The sequence below is a fragment of the Pleurodeles waltl genome, chromosome 6, assembly GCF_031143425.1.
Source record: "Pleurodeles waltl isolate 20211129_DDA chromosome 6, aPleWal1.hap1.20221129, whole genome shotgun sequence".
Taxonomy (NCBI): Eukaryota; Metazoa; Chordata; class Amphibia; order Caudata; family Salamandridae; genus Pleurodeles; species Pleurodeles waltl.
The window spans coordinates 424002104-424008103 of NC_090445.1; positions in this window are offsets into that span (position 1 = coordinate 424002104).

A 6000-nucleotide genomic window follows, 5' to 3' on the forward strand; every position below is an offset into this window, starting at 1 on the left:
AAGCACTGACCATGTGTAGATAGTTTGCTTAAAGAAGGCCAACACCATTACCTTACTAATAACACTTCAAAACCGACAAGATTGCCACACCTAAAGGAGGCCCTGCTATAGACAGCTTCATTATGCCTATTAGCCTTATACCAAATAGAGACCCACCTTTGTTGGAACAAAGAATCACATCGACAAGTAAGGGCAGCTAGTTTTAAACTCATCGTCCATAAAACGCCTATACCATAGAGTCCAACCATAGAGTTAATTAGCTCGGATTTATTCCAGGTGAGGACCTGTCTTTGGATCCTCAGGCCAGGTACGCAGCAAAATGTATTTTTCGCATTTTTTCCTTCTTACAGAGATTTTGCACTACATTCCCCTCCTTCCAATATGTTAGTTTTCAATTTATACCTTGACTGTGAGAATAGTGTATGAAAAAGAAAGAAATTCAGCAGCCACCTGAACAGAACATGGGTATTCGGTTCGTCATCCAGCGCACTCTCCTCTGGCTCCATTTGAGGCTCACGTGACCTTCAAACACCTATACCTAGTACTTATATAGGCCTCATTGGAACCACTCCGAAGAGTATAATGAACAAAAGTAAGACATTTTCTTTACAGTTTTACAGTTTTTCACCTGCCAAAAACAAATCTAGGAACTATCAGTTTTTGTAAAAGCCCCCTTAAAAATGACGACATTATCGGTGGCCACTCTACAGGCATTCAATCTGAAATTCTCTTCCTCTTGTCATTTTTAAGCAACCAAATCACCCCTGTTTTATAACACTGTTAAAAGAGTTCTGCTCTAAGCACTGTTGCTTGTTGGTTTCAAGAAATGCAATCATTTATTTCACTAAAACTGCTTATCGTATTTGTACAGTATAGAAATGGGCTTACCTGATGCTGTCAACCATGCAATAGCGCCCACCTGTTAATAGTGCCAAAAAGTGTGCCAATGCCCAACATTCCTACGTGCACTGTAAATAGTCTATCACACAACCATTTATCATCGCTGCCTAATGAGTAGGACACGCCCCTCCAGTGAATGTACCATAGGATTACAAAACTCGAACTACAAATATGAACCGATTAAACGCAATGTCATAAAATGGTTAATGGGAATGGCCAACCAATTGGAAAGTGTAACATGTTGATGACTCGCGCAGTGCTTAATTTGAAAGAAAAAGCATAGGAGCAGTGGTCCAAAGGGTTTCTTAGGAGCTTGTCTTTGTGCTGCCCAATGTTCGAGTTGAATCCCAAGGCTGCCTGGCTTTGATTCCACCTATTCTTGCTCCTGCCTGCACTTCCTGTTTCTTTATCTGAATCTTGGAGGTTCGTGTTCAGTCCTGCTTTCTCCTTCTCTCATAATTTTGATATGTTTTTTTTCCTTTTCTTCCTCCTCTTTTCTCTCTCTCTTTTACTCTGGCTTAAAGTGTAATTATGAAACAAAAGCCTCCATTTCCAAAAATGAGTGCCGGTGCCCATCACTTGCAACACACTGCACAAATCAAGCTCTGTACTCGCGACGTTCATTTCTCTGCAAAGTTCTAGATCTTGTGTGGATGCGAGGTGTTCCACTTTGTCATGGGTAACAGGCTGATCGTTTTGTGCAAACCTAGCCCGTGAGCCCTATAGTCAAGAGCAGGAGAGCCAGCTACCCGGCAGTGCCGCTGCCGAGTGCCACTCAGCCTGACCTGCAATTGAACGACCCCGAAGATCTTGGAAAGAATTCAGGAAACGGGGTCTAAATACAGCACGTTTTATTACCACAGTCTCTCTATAACACACAGGAGCGGAGGGTAGGGGGGTGGTGCACACTACACAGCATGCGCTCATCTCTTGTACCCCCTGAAATCCCATCATCCTTCTCCTTTTATATAATATCCTAGGGCTATTTTGCACATAAATAAAAGGTTGTTTAAAAGGGGAGCGTTTCAGGTCTTATCTATGTTTGTGGTTAGGATATCCTTAAAGCTAATGTAAGCACAGTTTTTATGTGTTGGGTTTGTGCTAGGATTTGTCCGTTGGTAACGCCACATGGATCGAAAGCTTTCATTGTCCAATAATGATACATCATACGACAGACATAAGCAACGTCCAGACGAGTTCCTAGGACCAACACAAAAGGATGATGGACAGAGTGCTGAACAATGCAAATACTCACCCCCAGTCACAGATCTGGGTGGTTTAATCCATCGTTCTTTTGCTCACCATGCCACCCCAGTTTGGACCCAGCCATACGCAAATCAGTCTTGAGCCGAACTGCCAGGCCAGGTCCTCCCTGGACCGGAAACAAGCATTCTGGGATCGGTTTCAGGGCATCACCCTTCATCAGCCAGGCTACCTTGAATCCAGTGGCACAGTGAGCAAGGGACCCACGTCTGGGCATACCTTTCCCACTTACGGCAACTTTAGCAACACAAAAGGATGATGGACGGAGTGCTGAACAATGCAAACACTCCCCCACAGTCACAGATCTGGGTTTAATTAATCGTTCTTTTGCTCACGATGCAAGGGAAGGGTATGCCCAGACGTGGGTCCCTTGCTCACTGTGCCACTGGATTTAAGCTAGCCTGACTGATGAAGGGTGATATCCTGAAACTGGCTTGATTTTGGTCCAGGGAGGACCTGGCTTGGCAGTTCGGGCTAGACCGATCCCATGAGGGACAGGGTCAAGACTGATTTGCATATGGCTGGGTCCAAACTGGGGTGGTATGGTGAGCAAAAGAAAAATGGATTAAACCCAGATCTGTGACTTGGGGTGAGTGTTTGCATTGTTCAGCACTCCATCTATCATCCTTTTATGTTGCTAAAGTTCCCAGGACCGTCATGGGAAGGCATCCATCTTTGCTCTCCTGTACAACTTTGCAACAATTATGAATTGGGTCAGTCTTCACGTTCTGTGTTCCTCTGTGTACTGTCCTTAAGGGTATTTTCTCAGGCCTAACACATCTAAATGCTTAAACTAAATCAAATGAGAATTTAAATGGCACACTTTATTCATGTAAAGCAAACACATACAAATGTGTCCATTATAAAATCATCACTAATAAATCTTGTCCAATTTTATTTTACAGTAAATTGCAAAAGTAAAATAACTTGTTAATGTATGTCAGTAATTATGATGGGGAACTGCATTTTTCAGCATTAGTTTACAACATTTAATACATATCCATCAATAGATTAATTATCGTTTCAATGATAATTAATGTCTAACATCATAAGGAAACATATGAAATCAAAGTAAATGATTATTTCTTAGCTAATATGACTATACCACACACACTAGATACTAGTCTACAGTGAATACACCTTGATGTGGACTTTTAGTGCACCACTTTACAATGAGCTCATCACTAATCCACACAATATAATTGTCAATACGGTCACATATAGATCAACATTGTTAAGTCAAAGGTAGCAGCCAAAACTTAGCTGCACCAAAGTCAAGATTTGCTTAAGAGTACCATTGCATCTTTCAATCAAAGCATTACTCTCTGGAAAAAAAAATGATAACTGTACTTTAGTTGAACTACCACATCAGACAAGGAATTAGGTAACATGTAAGGTAAATGCTGGACCCTGCTCTGTGTGAAAGTTCAAACTCCTCTGACAGCCACCACACATAACAAATCTTTGGTGAGTGTTTGAGCCTTTGCAATGCACTCAGGCCAGACAGACATGAAATTATTACAGCTATCTTCATTTACCAATATATAAACAAAAGGTTCAAGAGATGTTATATTTAGGTGTTGAAATGGGATAAGGGCTAACAATTATATAACCACTGCAATTCGGCACTTATAGTTTAGTGAACTAATCATAACTTGTGCCCTGTCATGCACTGCTTATGTCCCCACATATTATTATATCATATTACATAACTCATTACATGTTAAATTGCATCATTGATGACATCACTGGTAATATCTCAAATGATATCATGGAATTTTGTTAATGATCTAGTTTTTTTAAAATATCTTATAACTATATATATGGTGCGGCCACCTTTCCTTGGAGAGCCCTCCCACCGTTGCAAATGGCTTTTGGCTGTGCACAGGAGGGGCTGACATTAGGGTGTGGCCTATAGCCTGATCCTGTGCCAAAACACCCTGCTGTGCACAGCCTTTGGTAGTGCACAGCTAGGGGCTAGCTGCATGGCCTAACCTCTGCCAGCCCTCTGACCCAAACCCGCCACCCTGGGACATCCAAACCCCACCGCGTATGGCCTTCAGCCATGTGCCCAACCCACCCTGAGTGGTCAACCATACAACTGTACAAGACCACCAGCAAGGCCCTGCTCCAATCCCCAAAGGCAACGTGAGCCCTACCCCGCAGATGGCAACCCCCCCACTATGCATGGTCTTCACCTCTTTGAACTTTTTAAAACATTTTTTGGTACTACTGTACCAGGTCAGACCCGTGGTACTGCACAGGAGCCTCACTAGGTACGGAAGACTGGGTTGGACCTGCAGTGCCACACAGAAGCTTTGGTGGATACAACAGAACCAGCTACTGGAATCACCGTACTGGTGACAAAAATATTTTTTTCATATTTTAACATAAAGGGGATTCCTTTGATACCCCTCCTTACATAGGCCTTTGGGTCAGGGTATCCTCACCTTGCCCCCTTAGATGCCCCAGGGGACTTTATACCCAAGTCATGTAGTGGCAGATGTGACTTTTTCTCACATGTTGTGGCCAGCCAGATCGTTCTAGCACAACCGAACCTTATTAGGACCAGTGGTACCGAAATGGCAAACTGGAGTGAAAGCTCCTGCAGCGAATGAAAAGCACTATTTCAAATTTTTGGTATTGCTGGTGTACCGCTGTACCCATGGTCCAGATATTTCTAACTTATTCTGAGGGTTACCCCTTTTATGCCCAACCTGAGCTCCTCTTTAAACCCTAATTTCAAGAAAATGGCTCAACGGATTTGAACCAAATCACAAAAAGCACGCTTTCTCTGTAAACCTCTAAAAATGTGCCAAATTCAGTGTAATTCCGTTCAGCCATTTTTCTGCATTGGAGTACAAACTTTCCAAAGGGAATTAAAATGGGAAATTGAACTTACGAGACCCTACATTTCTTTTGGTCCCTTCTTGATGGATCAATTCAGCACAAAACATTTTTTGAAGGAGGAAAAGTCGATGAACTTTTATTTTGAAAGTTTTATGCAGATTCATCAACCAGTGCCACAGTTATTAAGAAAAAAAATGCATTCCTATGGAAAGTCTGACATTACTATAACTATACTGGTGCTAGCACCTAAAGTCTAGCACCAGTGTAATTGATAAACAGCTAGAAAATGGCCAATATGACTATAATAAATTGCACCAAAAAAGTTTGTTTCATTTATCAAATACATTGGAGGCGACTGTGTAATAGTAGATGGTTTAGACATTTCGCTTGACATTTGATGAGTAGCTGAAACTCCTGCTTGTGCAGATCCAATCCCCTCATGAGAGGCCTTGATTAAATCTAAGCTATTTACTTCATTTGGGATATACCTATTAGCAATCCCAGTAATGTTTACTATGAGTTTTCCTTCATTCCCACTGAATACTTATCTGTTACCGGGATATGATTGGGAAATGCCTCACTCTGTTCTGAAACTGATGCTTCTATTTCTAAGGTTACATTTCTGTCTATTTTAGTATGAGACCAAGTTGTTGCTCCAACTTTATACTCTAAACTGCATTGCAAGCTGCTTCTTCTGCAGATAATGTACCTCTCATGAGAATTTCTTCACTGAGATGTGCTAGTGTTTCTTGTACATCTAGCACTGAAAGCTGATTTTGTATAGCAGGAACCCTTTCCCAAAATTGTTTCAGTTTGAAAGTTTCCCCTCTTGTATTGTGTATCCATTGGATTTCCAATGGTCTAAGTTGGTATTGCAGCCCTGAACATAGAAAGATGGATTTAATTCTACCAGTATAAGAACATTCATATCAGGTTTCTGTAAGACTAACAACAATGCATTTTTTTCTCCTAATGGCTTAGTGCATA